Source organism: Geospiza fortis, unplaced genomic scaffold (assembly GCF_000277835.1).
Source record: "Geospiza fortis unplaced genomic scaffold, GeoFor_1.0 scaffold294, whole genome shotgun sequence".
Classification (NCBI taxonomy): domain Eukaryota; kingdom Metazoa; phylum Chordata; class Aves; order Passeriformes; family Thraupidae; genus Geospiza; species Geospiza fortis.
Genome location: NW_005054407.1, coordinates 2,161,087 through 2,177,643, shown reverse-complemented (window position 1 = coordinate 2,177,643; position 16,557 = coordinate 2,161,087).

Sequence of the window (16,557 nt, the reverse complement as noted above, 5' to 3'; positions counted from 1 at the left end):
ATGTCTATTATATTTGAGGTTTTTTTGATTATTTGCTTTTCTTTTTCATCTAATGCTTTAGTATTTATCTTTGTAATGGACTTTTCTCAAGATGCATCTCATTGTTTCATTGAGGAATAGCATGTTTTGCTGCCACTATTCCATCCTTTTCAGAGGGCGAGAACTGGTTCTGCTGCAGTGTGCTTCATTAAGTCTTCCACAATCTATGAGGTTACAAGAAATATTTATCTACTTGCCATTTCTTTCAGAAAATATAATAATCCCAAAAGAATTCAGATCCTGCTTACATGTACAATAAAGTAAACGAAAAAGAAAAAAAAATAAAAAAGAAAGAAAGGAAAAATATGCAGACATATTTCCAGTACTGGTTCTTGTGGCAAGCTCAAGAAACATTTCTCTGCTGTGTTTTATTATTTAAAAGCTTTTCCTTCTTAGCAGTATGTTAAAAGCCTTAATATCATCACGGTGTAATGTAATGATAATTTGATGTGATTGAACAATACTAATAGAACACAAGAGTTAATAATGTGATGTGATGGACAGTCATAGTTGTTCACATGTTATGTTTATAAGGCCGGTCTAAATAGCTAGTGTTTCAAAAGACATCATATCAGAGAACATAGACTGCATAGCTTCTTCTGAAACCCTAAGACGTGATTATAATAATCAGCTTATTGCTTTGCACTTGCTGGAAGCTGTTTGCTATTTTTAAGGGTTCAAACTAGTGCTGTTATGTCATCTCAAAGAATTTCAGATAAGATTGCATCAGAAAGAGAACTCTTACCTGTAGAGGTTTTAGATATTTATGCATCAACATAATGTGCAAAAAGGTATCTTCCAAAAACACATATTGCTTCAGAAATATAATGAAAGAATTTTTATGAGAAGAAAATATTTTTGAACTTCTCAGTGCATAGCAAATCATACAAATCCTTTTTTTCCCCCATAACATGTCAATTTCTTTTATGTCAAAGTTTGAATACTTTTTTATTTACTAAACTTGAAGAATTATTTCATCATTCCAAGGAAAGATTCCCCAAAATCAGTTAACAGAAGGGTTTTTAGGAGTTTATATAAATCTTATTGAAGACAAGGTATAAGCGATTTTTCAAAAAACCATATAAAATTCGAGGAAATAAACACAGCTTTATATCTTCTCTATATAAATAATGTTGTCCTTTATATATTCTGTTACAGTATTAAATGGAACATCAAATCACTATGCCACAAATTTACAACTACTGTGTCTGCGTCGTCTTCCAATGCCTGAATATACTAGGCTATGTTTATGTTTACAAATTATGATTATGTTTACAAATTTCCAACCTCTAATAACAATCTTCTGCCATTATTACTTTTCTAAGACCTCTCAATTTCTTATATTTTGTTTCAGTCCATATTACAGTATGCTGGAGAGCAATGCCTTGGAAAAGGGACTTGGGGGTCCTGGTTGGTGGCAAGACAAATGTGAGTCAGCAGTGCCCTGGCAGCCAGGAAGGACAAACGTGTCCTGGGGGGCATCAGGGACAGCATCACAGCCAGGCAAGGGAGGGGATTGTCCTGCAAAACTATTAGCGTTCAAACAAGAACAAAGATCGTGAAGGGCCTTGAAGGGAAGCCAAATGAGGGGTGGCTGACATTACTTGGTCTGTTCAGCCTGGAAAAGAGGAGGCTGAGGTGTGACCTCATTGCAGTTACAATTTCCTTCTGAGGGGAAGAAGAGGACCAGACACTGATCTCTTCTCTGTGGTGACCAGTACAGGACCTGTGGGAATGGCCTTAAGCTCTGTAAGGGAAGGTTTAGGTTGGATATTAGGAAAAGGTTTTTCACTCAGAGGGTGTTTGGGGACTGGAACAGGCTCCCCAGAGAAGTGGTCACAGCACCAGCCTGACAGAGCTCAAGAAGAATTTGAACAGCGCTCTCAGGCACATAGTGTGATTCTTGGGGATGGTGCTGTGCAGGGCCAGGAGGTGGATTTTGATTATGTTTATGGGTCCCTTCTAATTCAGAACCCTTTAAGATTTTCTGAAATTCAATGATAAAAAGAAACATGAAAAATAAAACTACCATGTAGAAGCTGATAGTTGCAGATATAAACCTCATATGAATTAAATTCTATTTTTCTTAAAGGAAAAATTAGAAATATAACCACCACTTTTCTAGAATGAGTAAAAAATCAAAGGCAAAAAAATATTTTTTTTTGCTTTATTGTCTTAGGATAAAGCTGCTGGAGCATATTTTTTTACCTTTTATTCACATTTTAACACATATTACTTGTGTCATATGCTGACTTGTGAGAAAAGCCTGTAATGTTACAGAAACTTTCTTTAGCACTATAACTAAAGCTAGATTTATAGGAAAGTGTTCTAACTGTGAAGATTTTAATCTCCTGAAAAGTTGTATATTACACTTCAAATTTTACAGTATTAGTGAAAATAGATAAACTTGGTCTCTGTAGGTCTAATAAGAAATTGAGGTGTTCTGGTTTTGTCTGGTTCTTGCTGTAGACAAAAAACTACCTACGAAAAAATATGTTTTAATTTTTGGCTCTAAAATAGTGAAAAGTCATAGAAGTTGCTTTTAGAAATTTGGAAATACTCCTACATTCTCTTTTAATATTTAGAAAATTGTTATCAAACGATTTAGCGGTGACATCCTATACTTTACAAGTAAGTTTTCTATCTCTTTAAAATCTTCCCCTTCCCTACCTTTTTCCAGTAGTCATTCCAGTTGGCTGAATGTCTATTCCAATATTTCTCTGTTTTATCTCTTACACTTGGTAACCAAGAAATGAACATAAAGGTTCCAGAAGTTGGTTAAAATTATGGCACACACTTCTCATGTATTAATTTATTTTTACAGTTGCAAAAGTTGCAGAAATTTAATTGTCTTAGCTTGGTATGGCTGCCATTGTTCAAGTCATGAAGATATTCTGCAAAGTCTAAAGAGTATCTTTTACTTTCCAGAAGTTCCTATTTATAATATTTCTTAACAGTTTACTTAAGCCTTAATATATTCAGAAGTAGAGTTTAATGTGCTATTCTTACACATCAGACTTTCTTTAGTTTCTATAAAATGAATTCACTACTATGGTCTGAGGAAATTTCTGCTGTGTAAAACTCACAACATAAAAAGAATGCTTAGATATTTTTCATAATATCTAAAGTACTGTATTCTGGATATGGCTTTGGTGAAGTAAAGGCCTATAATTTACTGCTTTTCATCTTAATAAAGAGGAAAACAAAAGAACTAGGGAAAGGAGTAGAAATAAAATGCATGGTGCTAGAGGGTTTTTTGCAAAGTGTTTTTATTTTTTTATAACATTTAGTGAATGTCAGATTAGTTCATATGTCTATATCTAAATATGTACTCTCATTTTTTGGCTTAGACTCCCATATCTACTTTTTATGTCCTATCTTAGAAACATTTTCAAGAAAGAAATAAAAATTATAGAAATAGAAATGGAAATTGTTCAATGTGGGAAATGACAGGAACTGATCTCATAAACCTAAAGTGCTGAGGGCTGTAATGTTAAAAACTGTCACTCATCATACCTATATGATGGAGTCTTTTCCAGAAAACTGAGAGAGATTGATGTTCAAAGGTTTGCCAACAGTGTGATCACTAGCTAGCTCAAACTAGACTACCTGGCCAGCTGGTGAAGTGGCCAGCTGGAAGCGGCCTAGGAGATGGAGAGATGTTTCTAAGACCAGGACCACAGGAGGAGCTGGCCATCCGTGGGACCAAAGCCAGCAGCTGGGGGGACCATGGAGTCTGTGCATGTTTGTATCTAGGGGGAGGCAGATGGAGAGGCTAAGGATCTCAGACCACCTGCTGCATGGACCATGGGTTCAAGGACAACTCCTGAGGAATCTGTGCTGTGTCAGTGTGGGGGGGGTGTGCGTTTGTAGGTTCCCAGTTCATAGGTGTGTTAGCAAAGGGGATCTGGAGTGGTGTTGCAGTTAATGTTTATTTCATTAAGTTACTGTTAAATAGTTCATTCTGTTATCTCCCCATGTTTTCCCCAAGTTGGTTTTTCCCTAAGTTGTACCCTCCCTTAAAGCTGACCCTCAAGCTATTCTCTGCCCTTTGTTCTAGTCCCTTCCCTGCCTATCAAGACAACCCTGCCCCTTTTTCCTGAATGCTCCTTGCCAGTCACTCCCTGGGCCAATCCCCGATTGAAACACCCACTTGGAAATCCCCTAATCCATGATACCCCCATTGACCCATATGAATTTTCCCCCTCCTTCCCCTATCCTGATTGGTCCCACAGTGTTGATGTAATCACCTTGCTACACCCTTGAAATCCTCCTATTGGTGAATTTTCTGTATCCACCCCCTGGTTTGTGGCTATATTTAACCCCTTACACGGAAGTGGTTGGGGCTCCTCTGCATTTTTCTTTGTCCTGGTTGCTGCTGGGCCTGTAACAGTGTGCACTGTAGATTTTGCAGTTCTTCGGGTTTACCTGGGCAAACTCCAGTCTCCAGCTCTTCCCTACTTCTGTCATGGCTACAGGAGCGTACAGAGTTAGCCCCGGTCCCAGTGAGCTTCAGCAGAGTGGCACTATGGTCTCAGGTGCTCTCCTACGTCCAGGTGATAGCTAGAGAGGCTGTGTCCAACTTGTGGATGTTATCCATATTATACGTATGGATAAATCTTGCACTAATGGATGTGTGATAGAAAACAGGCACAGGATGAGGCCTTTGATAGTGTGTTCATGTGAGTGCTTTGTGTGATCTGTGTGGCTGAAGGTGTTTATATGTGCATATGTATTGTAGATGTGAGTTTTTGTGCCTACTGGGAATACAAGCTCAAGTTCATTATTCTTGGTCCAGGGAATGTGGAACTCTATCAGTCTTGGCTCAGGTGGCTGGATTTGACTCTCCTGCAAGAGATGCTCCAAGGTAAAATGAGTCTTTTCCCTGATGTCACTTGAAAGTTCAGCATAGCTCTCTGAACAACACGGTGTTCTGATATAATTTTAAGTTACTTTTTTCTCTGGTCCATCCGTTGCCCATGTTGGGAGTACAGCTTCAGCTCAGCTGGCTTGATAACTAGACTGGAAAAACTTAGGGATGTTGTACAGCCTTGCTCAAGAAACTTGATCCTAAAGTCAAATTATTGAAACAGAGGCAATGATACAGCTATGTGCATGCAGAGATAGCTTAACAAACAAACAAACAGAAACAGGTAAGAAAACCAGCAATGTGTGTATTTTAGATTTGTGTCACAAATAAAATTATATGTAATGGAAAAAAAAACCCAACAAAGAAAATCAACAAAAAGTATGGCAACCAAAAGGAAAACTCTATTATGTATAGGGAGCGACTAATGTTCATGCAATGTAGGTTGGAAACCAGATTGAGAACTATCAAAGAAGATGGAAAAGGAAGAATATTTACAGAAATGTGTAAAAGCCAGTATCTCCAATACCTGTGTGAGAAAATCCAAAATGAAGCAATGACAGGCTTATACGTGTTGGGTTTTTTAAATTGGAAGCATTTAAATAAATTGAATCAGATTTTCGTATAGGTAGGGATAAGTAGGTGATGAAAGCTGGATTGGAGGGAACATTAAGAGAAAAGAAACATAACAAAAGAAATCTTAGAGGGCTCCAGACAAAGAGTATTTGGTAAAAGCTTGCAGAACTATTGCACTGAAAAAGAAGAATAATGATTTTGTCAGAAAGTATTTTGAAGTAGAATAAGCTGTCAACTTGTCACTGAATTTTGTCCATTGCAACCACATACACCCAAGCAGTCAAAATTTTATCTGCAGTGTGTGTAAAGAATCCACTGTAAAAACTGACAAACTACAGCTCACCAAGTACTTTGCAGTTTCTGAAACCGAGGAAATCTATACATATATATACACTTGAAGAAAGACTAACACTCACAGCTGTGAAGTTCTAGGAAAAGAGAGCAAGAAACATCAAGTGTGTTGCAAGTATTCTACTTTCATCAGTATGCAATTTGATGATCTCCATGCCAAAGGGGTAAAAATAATAATCCCTAGCAGTTTGTCAAAAATTAATGTGCTGAGAATTTCTTCCTGTGCCAAAGTCACATAAACACTGAGTACTTGAGCAAGACATCAATAAGGAAAATTCCAGATCTGAACAGCAGTGAAAAAACTTATACATTCTGCTGTGCACACTATCTTTTTCTGTGATCACCATCTAATGTTTGATATGAAAGTGAAAAAACCTTAAACATTGTATATGAAGGCCAGAGAAAAAATCTTCCCTATCTGCTGCAAGTGATAAGCAGAAGCATGAAATATGCATTAAGTATAATAAAATATTTGAAAAATAGATGTACAGCTGAATCTAGTGCTAGAGCTATTTTAAATGGGAGTGCAAATGGGACTATACCTTTTAAAAAAGCTTTTATGGATAGATGCTGAATTTTTTGAATGCTTGAAAATAATTTTTTTATTTAAGTGTGCAAGGCACTAGAAATTTTTTCTAGTTCCCTTGCAAAGCCATTCTATATTTCATTATGAAAAATATTTTATATAACAACTTCTTTCAAAATTTATCACATTATTTATTTTTATTTTCACATGGTTAAGATATTTTCTCTGTCTTCAGTACCAATACTGGAACTTTTTTTTTAACAGTACCAACACTGTAACTTTTTTTTTTTAAGCATTATACACCGAATTTAATTAAGACTTATGCCCATGTGTCAATTCTTCACACACCTTCTCAAGTCTTTCCAACTACTGATTATCTTTCTGGTGAAGAGGTACCTATAAAAGAAAGAAACATAGCAGGTACAAGGGGCTGGTCTCCAGGCAGGTGTATATAATGCATTTATATGTCCCTGGTCTATGGCATTGGTTTCTGTTCCGATTATGAGAGGATTTCTGTCTCCAAGGCAAAAAGATATTCTGCTTAACATCCCCTTTAGCTGTGTTTTATTGTCGCAGCTTAGCGATTTCCCAGAGTCATTGCATTTTGGTGAATGAGGGATAACATGAGGTTTTCTACAGAAGGTGTAACTGAGGAGAAAGTGTTACCTCTTGTTATTAGCAGAGGTGATATAATGGCAACTAAATATTTCAGCTATACCCACGCTGCTAAGTATGAAGAATAAAAGTAAACACCCACAAAATTGTTCTTTAAAGAGCAACTAAGCAGATTATTACAGAACAAGCATATCCCTTAAGAGAAACCCGGAAGAACAGTGGGTGCGTTTCTACATTCACCTTTAATTTTATTTTTTTAAATTGTCCTTTTCCTACTGGCTTATCCTAAGTGCAGTTCTAGGTCATTTAGCACTTGTCTCTTCTCCAAAACAAGGGCTTGATCATGTAGGTTTGATGTTTTGCTTTCTGCTGCTTTTAACCAAGATAGACCAATTTGATGGATGGTAATATTGAAATACACAACCTGTGGAGAATATCATAAGTAGTTTAGAAATACAATATATTTGTATGAGGGTTTATCAGCATATCTAGAACACATTAACAAGATGTTCAGTTTACTTCTAACTGTTAGTTTAAGGTCTTAATAAGAAGTGTCTCTGTGGGATGCTGAAAAGAATAAATCTGTGTCATCTGCTCTTTAAAGGGTGCATGCTGTCATTTTAAGCAGAAAGCACATTATTTGGGAAGACATGTTATCACCCAAGGCATAATTACTATCTGGAATTATAGATTGGCAAGTTACAATTTTGCCACACATAGCTTCCCAACCTCACAGTCTTTTACTGAAACCTCAACATCAGAAAACAGGAAGTTTCTGCTTCCCTTTTTAAGGTTTCTTTATTTTGTTTACCCTACAGAATGATTTATGTGTCCTGGAAGCCATTTACCATGTCTGCTCTGTGTGTGGATGTCTTGAAAAACTCAAAAGTTCCCATATTAGGATTGAAGTTGTTGAACTTGGAGGTCTTTTCCAACCTTAATGATTCTATATCACATTAGAGACCTATGCTCATCATAAAATCTTTTTAACAGACCTCAGGCAATCTAGATGATTAGTTAGTCCAACTTCCCTCTCAGAGGCAGGTCTAGTTACAGAAAGATAACTGTGCCTTGTCCAGTTGCATTCATAAAGATCTCTAAGGATTGAGAAATCTCAACCTCAACCTACTGTTTATTCTTTCAGAATAAATGAATTTGTGATACTGCTGAACTTCCATATATAAGCTAGCTATAGTTACAAAAGACTGTATTTTCTTTGTTTGAGTTGGTTGGTTTTTTTGTTTGTTTGTTGTTTTTGTTGTTGCTGTTGTTATTGTTTTTTGGTTTTGTTGTTTTAGGTTTTTTACATATAAAGCATGGGACATTTTCAGAAAGCATTAGACCATCAATGAGACAAGTTCTACAAGGAATCCAATATATATTTTTCTACTAAAACACTATCACTGCAAAAATTTTCAAACGAAGACCTAGTAACACATCATCAAAGAGCTATTTGCATTTTGCATTTACCCACTGCAGTTACATAGCTCTTGAAAATATTTGTCGAGGCAGACACCCAGATAATAAAACCTCTTGCAAATGCAATTGCATACATTGTGATAACAGCTTTATATTGTACAAAAGTAAAGCCATCTGCACCAGAATTAGGAAAAATACTTCTTCTTGATAACCTGAAATGTCATGGATTTTGCTGAATTATTTAAAGTCGCATAAAGTTCTGAATCTCTGACAAGTTTCATAAACATTTCAAACATAACTTTAGTTCTTATCATCGCCCCATCTCTCCTTTCCCAACCCAGCTATCTGAATACAATTTTATTGAGATCTTTCACTAAATGGAATAGGGCAAATCACTACAGTATTTTCTGGGATAAACCATGAATTTTCTGTAATAGTTACACTTGAAGAGCTATATTTCAATTTGCTGGATAGTTTTTTCATTTTCTTTAAAGATTTTACAAAAGAAAATTGTCAAATAATTACAGTTTTGTCATTTCAATGATTTTCTCTTCATTAACTAGAAGTACAATTTCTAAGAGGACCTTTCCTGGGAAAAGAATTTTAACCTTTAAATGGAAATATGGCACCAGAGTAGACCATAACACTGTAGACCTCTAATTATAGTACTTCCATTCCCAGTAACAGACCTCAGGCTTTTCATTAACTCTGCATGGATTTGGGACTAGGATTTGTGAGGCTTGCTTTGTAGGGACGTGTCTTGGTCTGCTGGGAACATTTGTTTTCGTTAGTTAACAGCAACAGTAGCACAGACAGATGACTGTTAGATGATTCATTTTAGTTGTTGTTTATCTTTGTTCAGGTTTGTTGTTAGACCATTATCACCGTAACTTTCACTAATAGTACTAACCAGTAGGCATTCAGTGCAGAACGACCTATGACCGTAGAATATAATACATGAGAGCAGTCTTTAAAATGCAGGCACAGGATGAAGCTGGAAAACCCAGGGCTTCCTGAAGGTCATGGATCACCAGTTGTTTGCCATCAAAGGAAAGCAACTTAAAGTGACGGGTGAAGAGGTTATGGGGATGAAAAAGAGAAAAAAAAGATCATGTATGAAGAAAGAGCAAGGCATACTGTGTATTAGAAAATGTCCTAAAGTAGTCCTCAGTGAATTCTAGGGGAAGCAGGTATAATTCCCGACAATTAGTACTCTATGTCCATTGGCAAAGAATTTGTCATACTGAAAATTTGCCGCAACCTTTCCAACACCCAACTTCTTAAGGAATCAGATCAGCTCAACAAGGGTAAAATAGCAGAAATAGGGATATAAACTGGAAAGCTTGCATATATAAGTTTAAATTATTATTATTGGGAAGTAGCACTGATAGAATACTGGAGATGGTATGTGTTAGTATTGTGACAACTTTATTCCTAATGACATGGTCAGATTCTCAGTGTTTTATTTGCACTATCAACAAATTATTGTGTGTACATATTAGCTATGTATCCTTACCCATCTAAGCTGCCTGGGGCTTTGGTTTGGTATCTGGCTTTTGCAACTTAGTTGTGAATTGAATTCAGTCAGGGAAGATCCAAATGGCTTTGTCATGATACACAGAATTGTCCCATACATTTTAGTACACTTACTCAGATTCTCTGAGAGTGCTAAATTGTTGAGCATGTGCAAGGAGGAAATACTAGCATTAAGGTCAGATGAAATGTTAGTTCTTTGTGCATACGCTTTATAATATAGTCCCTAATTATATGATCACACTCTCTATTTCAGGATTGCCATAAAAAGGGAGAAAGAAAGAAAAAAAGTCACATTTTATTCACCTTGTTTGTGTAACTTGCTGTTTAGATTACTTAGTCAGAATTTTCATTCGCCCTTCTAAGTATCAAGTAACAGAGTGGTGATGATGTCACACTTCACAGATGGAATCTAGATTCAAAGAGCAGATAAAAATTTTATACATACATACCTGCATGTGAGTTAAGTAGTAGGATCCAATTGCATCAAAGGCAACTAAAATTACACACCCACAAGTCTTGTCTTTGTATATGTTTTAAACTGATGTTCCAGCTCACTTAAATAGACATGTATTTGAAGGCGGTCCTTGCAAATTCTATTCTATTTTTTGACAGAACATATGGGAAATAATTGTGTTTGCATTTTCCTTCTGATTTACATAGAGAATGCTAGAGACATCATCCTATGCTGAAATTGTTTTTCTTTTCATGCATTTTCTGTTAATGTGAATTCCTTTATATTAGTCTCTGTAAGAACCAAATCTTTCAATATGTCTGTGTCTTTTTCAGAGGATTGCCTTTTTGTACTTTTTTTTTCTTTTTGTGGTTTGGATGAGGTTTATGGTGGTTATAGTTTTTGGGCTTTTTAGGGGTTTGAGAGAGAGAGAAAAAAGGGCAGAACAATTAATTGTCATGGCAAGTGTATTAAAACAATCAATAGAGAAAACTGTAAATAATAGAAATAGTTACAAGTATTTCAGGTTGGATGGACACCAAAGAGAAGCCCTAATACTATATGTCCCACAGGAAATCACTATGTATATTCCGAGTAAAAGAAGCAACATGTTCTGAATTATGGGAAATTTAGATATTTTGAACACCATATTATGATAGACCTCACACTGAGTGCTTACAACAAAAAAAATGGAGCAGAGCATATGAGAGAAATTCTGAACACTTCAATTAAACAGCCAGTTACCTTTCATTATTAACTCCCAGCATCTTTATTGACTGCAATTAAAAAAATTAAGAGAAATATGTTCTTCTGTGTCTCATGTGTGTTGAAGCTTGTCAGTGGTGTCCCTTGAACAGAGAAATGTCTCATAGGCTCTCTGCTTCTAGACACATTCACTTTGTCTGAGAAATTAGGACAATATTTTCTGTCTTGGGGTCCTGTCTGGCTTAGTTTTGCATGGTAATATGCTGAGCCAAGGCTATAGCATCACAAGGCATCTAGGAAAAGTAGAATCAGGCAACCCTTAAGTTATTACAACAGTGGACTATGTTAAAAACCTGTGAGACAGACAAAAAGGAATTTTTTTTTTGTCATGGAAATTAGGGACATATACTCCCAGCTGTTTATTCTCAATCTTTATGTGAAATTCCAACAGGTTTCAGCTGGCATTCTATTCAGTGTCTAAAAGAAAAATTCAGTCATAATCTTTTGTTAAATTCTTCTGTCTAAATTTTCTTCTTTCATGTGAACAGGACAGATTCATAGGGCCACTCTGATCTTCCTTCATGTGTAGAAACACCAGTGCCAGCAATAAGAGTTCTCTGCAAGGAAGAAGAGCAGAATAGATAATAAGTGGTCTATTGTGCAGACAGGAGAGGAGAATTTAGTTTTAATGATCCCATTACTTTCTGCTAGACTGCTAAAAATTGCTGCACTGAATAAACCAGTAGATGCTGCTTTTTGTCAAATAACTGGAATGCCTTTCATAAAACTTAATTTTTTTACAGACACTTTGTAGGGCAATTAGGGCAGCTTAGCAAATTCCTTATTTCCCACTGGACATTGTAATTCACAACAAGCAAATTAATATTTTATCTGAAAATGCTACATACTTTCATTGTTGTTTATTTTTAATTAAAATTAAGGTCCTGAAACAGTCAATGACAATTATGAATACATGCAAGGCATTAAATATGACAATTTGAATTTTTAATTATTAATTATCACATTGACATGCTAATTATTTCTGGCAAAAACATAGGATGCTTTACTTAATACTAATATGGTACTAACTGCACTACCCATTTTAATTACTGAGCAAAGTTATGTAGTAGCTTTACAGAATTTTAAACCTTAGAGATAACAATAGTACAGGGGATTTGTCTTTTGAGAGATCAAATTGTTCACCATGAGTAAATCTTATATTTGAGAAGTGGAAGACAGTAATGCACTTACGCTGTAACAGTGAAAATAACAGAAGACAGGTTTTAAAAGCTTTTCAGGAAGCAATCCAACTACGTGTTTAAACATTAAAAAATGCACCATTGCATGAAATAGAACAAACACGATGGGCATCTAAATGTATCCCTTGTGGAAACTAATTTTTACAACAAGATGTGTTTTAGAACTCTCTTAACATCAGTTGCAATATGTAGCTGTCTCAAAACCATAATTAATTTCCTGGAAAGCCCAAGGGATTTTTTTTATTAAGACACCAAATTGAACATCTCTGCTTTTTTCCCCATTGCTTTAGCAACACAAGCTAAAGTCTAGTTAACATTTTGGGCTTCAGGATCATGAAAGAAGCAAATTAAAATGTGAAACATTCTGTAATCTGATTGTTCCTGAATTTAGCTTCTTTCCTTATAGAATGTAAAGAAATAGCTGCTTGGGAAAAAAATTAGAAGGCTTGTTCTGACACAAAATGAGTGCAATACAGTTATTTTGTGTTCCTCATGAGCAAGAGAGTTATTGCATCCTATGAGAGATACATCCTAAATAAGAAAGACAACAGAAAAATCTGCAGTTATTTGGTTGTGACTTCACAATTCTGCATGTATATTTTAATACATGTTGCTGGGACATAGGTTTGGCTTTTTTTAATGGATGGCAGCATAAGGTCAGTCTAATTTATAACCATTTCTCAGGACCCTCTACACCTTTTCAAGCTGAACTGTGCATGGTACCATTATTTGGGACTGCTAGTAATTGTGTTTTAAAACATTCTTTTCACAAACAAATTTTGTGATCAGTTCTATCAAAGAATATTAGAAGTTTTCTGTAAATGCTGTCTTGGATTCATCTTTATGTCCTGGCGAAGATGCCAAACAGTTTTCAAAATTGTACCTATTTTGTTTCATATGTTCATGATAATTTATTATTTTTCCCCATGTTGTTTAAAACAGAGAGAACAATTCTCACATGTTCATGTGTACATGAATATGCCCTCAGATTTATAAACTTTTAAACTATGAAATTATTAAACAAATTTATTTTGGTGATTAAAATTCTTACATCGGCAATTTCTGTATTCTTTACAGGAAACGTTTTCTCTGTGAACTCTGTTGTTTTATCAGGTTGCAAAACCTTGGACATATAATCGAGAGAATATCAATAATGTAAAATTTATGCTCTGTGCTTTGTGCAAATTCTGCTTTTGGAGCAGTCAGTGGGGAGAAAGTTTTATGGTGTATAAGCTTACTGATAGTGGATTAAATACTGAAATACATTGCAAAAGAGTGTAGCTTGATTTATTGGGCATTTCTATTTTCAGAGCAAATCCTATTTCTTGGCTGAGCTCAAATGGAAAAGGATATAAAAATGCATCAACTGCAGATTGTCTTGATAAATGTCCTTAGCACTTCTAACATTCTGCTTTGGCAGAGCTGAAAAAGGAGACGGACCATGATGATAACAATGTCTACAAACTTATACAGACATGGTTATTCCTACCAAGATCAGCTGTTTGGCTCTCTAGAAAGGAAGTAAGGATGGGATAGTCAGATGTACAGCCAAAGGGAGGAAGGCAGGTAGGGAAACAGGGACAGAAGGAGGGATTGAGAAAATGAAATTTAGACTGTCTGCTAGATAAAATTTTAGTATTTACTCAAATGATAGATAAGTATGGTCCAGTTCAAGTACAATTTAGATTGTGGGCAAATCTTTATGTTGAACTGTATTTTGCAGAAAACAAATAATTTTTTTTCTTTGATTCTTTGAGAATTGAAGCTTGTCTCAAGAACTTCAGGAAGGAAGACTACTTCCCATAAGATTTTGGTAAGACACAGAATCAAACCCAGTTTTCCCAGTATTAAAAGAGAAATGGAACAATAATGCAGAATAACAAAACAAATTTTCCAACCTTAAAAATGGGTTATTATTTCCAATCTTAAAAACATTTTTGCACATAAGAGGCATTTTCCAGGAATGAAAAATACACTTTTGATTACAAGTTTTCAGATAACGCGAATCAATCTTTGTAGATTAAAAAATACTGAAACTCTAGAAGATACAAGCATGAAAACTAGAATTAGATTTAGGCAACATGGTGCTTTTGTCTGAAGTACATGGAGAAGATTAATTTTGCTAGTATGTATGTCAATGGTTTTTCTAGAGCACTTTCATTCAATGTACCAATCTTCAGTCAGAAATAGGACATTTTTAAATAAAATCTTGAGTATAATAATACTTTTTTTTTGCCCTATATGAAGGAAGCAAATTTTAAGCCATTTCTGTTTAGAGATTCCTCCTGAAACTCTTTTGGTGTAAAACCTAAAATTTCATAGCTCTTGCTTTCATCACCACAGTCAGACTCCTAGCCTGTTCAGCAAGTATTCTCCTCTATCACTCTGCAGAGGTCTTCAGATCATAATAATGCTTGGGATATTTCCAGTTCTTGGCCTGTACCTTTCTTCTTGAACATAAAAAACATGAGGTCAAAAGTACTGGGTTAGATCAACATCTTAGCTCTGATAGCAGCCAAATGTCAGTCTGTCATAAAGGGCATAACGAAAGAGAAAGCACATATTTCCCTCTAATAATCTTTGTCCTTCAAAAAATTGTAATTTGTCTAATTAAGTGCCTATGTAACCCATAGGCACCAACCTAACTACCCTTTTTCATAAGCTAACACAGCATTCTTTTTAATTATGTAAACTTTTGTGAAAAAGTTTCGCAGTCTAACTATATCTTGTGTATGTGAAGGAAAAAAACCGGTTTTTGTCCCTTCTTATGCTTTCTTCTGGTATTTCCTGACTATTGTGTTTAAACACAGAGAACAATTCCTGTGAGCAAACAATTCTTGTCCACTTTGTTCTACGTATTCTGCTGGTGTGGCTATCAATTTTTTTGGGGCTAAATCATCTTCAAAAGAGCAAGAGCATTCAGTTCTTGTGATTTGGTATTATTCAGAATACATTAAGGCTATGACCTCAAAAATATGTTCAGTGTTGAAGTCCTGTTTGAACTGATAAGCCTTACGTATGCAAACACAGTGTAGAGCATTGAATGTTGTCTGCAGACTCATCACAGGATGGATTATAGTGATGAAAAATCTTCGTGGCTCACAGACCCTCTGGCAGACAAGTCCAAGGAAGTCTCACCAATACTGAGAATAAAATTCTGCAACTCTTGACTTGATAGCATTTTTAAAGTTGCGCAGGTTATTTTATGTTTTACAGACTCTATACCTGCATTGTTTGATGTGCATTTCCAATGGAAAAAGAGAAAAGAAGGACATTCAATAATTCAAGTGCAATTTTTCTTGGGACATCTCTTTAAGAAGAGATTTAATCTAATGACAATGGTTAAGAACTGATTTAATCTAGTAGAAATGAAATGTCAATGAAATCATCTTAGGAGAATACTAACATGTTTTATTTTGATTGTAACTAGTTTTGCTTTATGCTAATCTATGAAATGGTGTATAACTGGGGTAGTAGGGGGGTGATATTGTAAAATCTGGTATTTTAGAAAATAAATTGTCAAAAAACTATTTAAAAGATTTTTGGTTTTTAACTTACAGTGTTGTGCAGGAATGGAATTCAATCATTTTTTTAACAATTTAATCTTTTTTTAAATAAGAATTTTCTAAGACATACTATCTGCCTTTAATTCTGCCTTTAATTCTCTAATTTTGTGTTCACTGTTTTGCTAAAAGCAATGGTCTTGGAATGTCAAACTATAACAAAAGAATGATTCAAAATATGATGCCATATGTACTGGGTGAACTCTGCCTGGATGCTCAGCACCCACCAAAGCCACTCACTCACTCATCTCTACAAATGTACAGGGCATAGAAAATGTAACCAAGGGGTCATGGGTTGAGATAAGGACAGGGAGAGATCACTCACCAGCTGTGATGTGTGGACAAAGCAGACTTAAATTGGGGATTTTAATTCAATTAATTACTAACAAAATTAGAGCAGGATAATGAGAAGCAAAATAAGTCTTAAAAACACCTTCCCTTTCCTCCTTCTATCTCCTCTCTCCCTGCAGCACAGAGCACAGGGAGTTATGGTCAGTTCATAGCACATTGTTCCTGCTGCTCCCCAGGGAAAAGAGTCATTCCCCTGCTCCAGTGTGGGGTCCCTTCCACAGGAGACAGTCCTCCACAAACCCATTCAGTGTCAGTCCATCCCACAGCCAAAAGTCCTCCATGAACTGCTCCAATGTGCA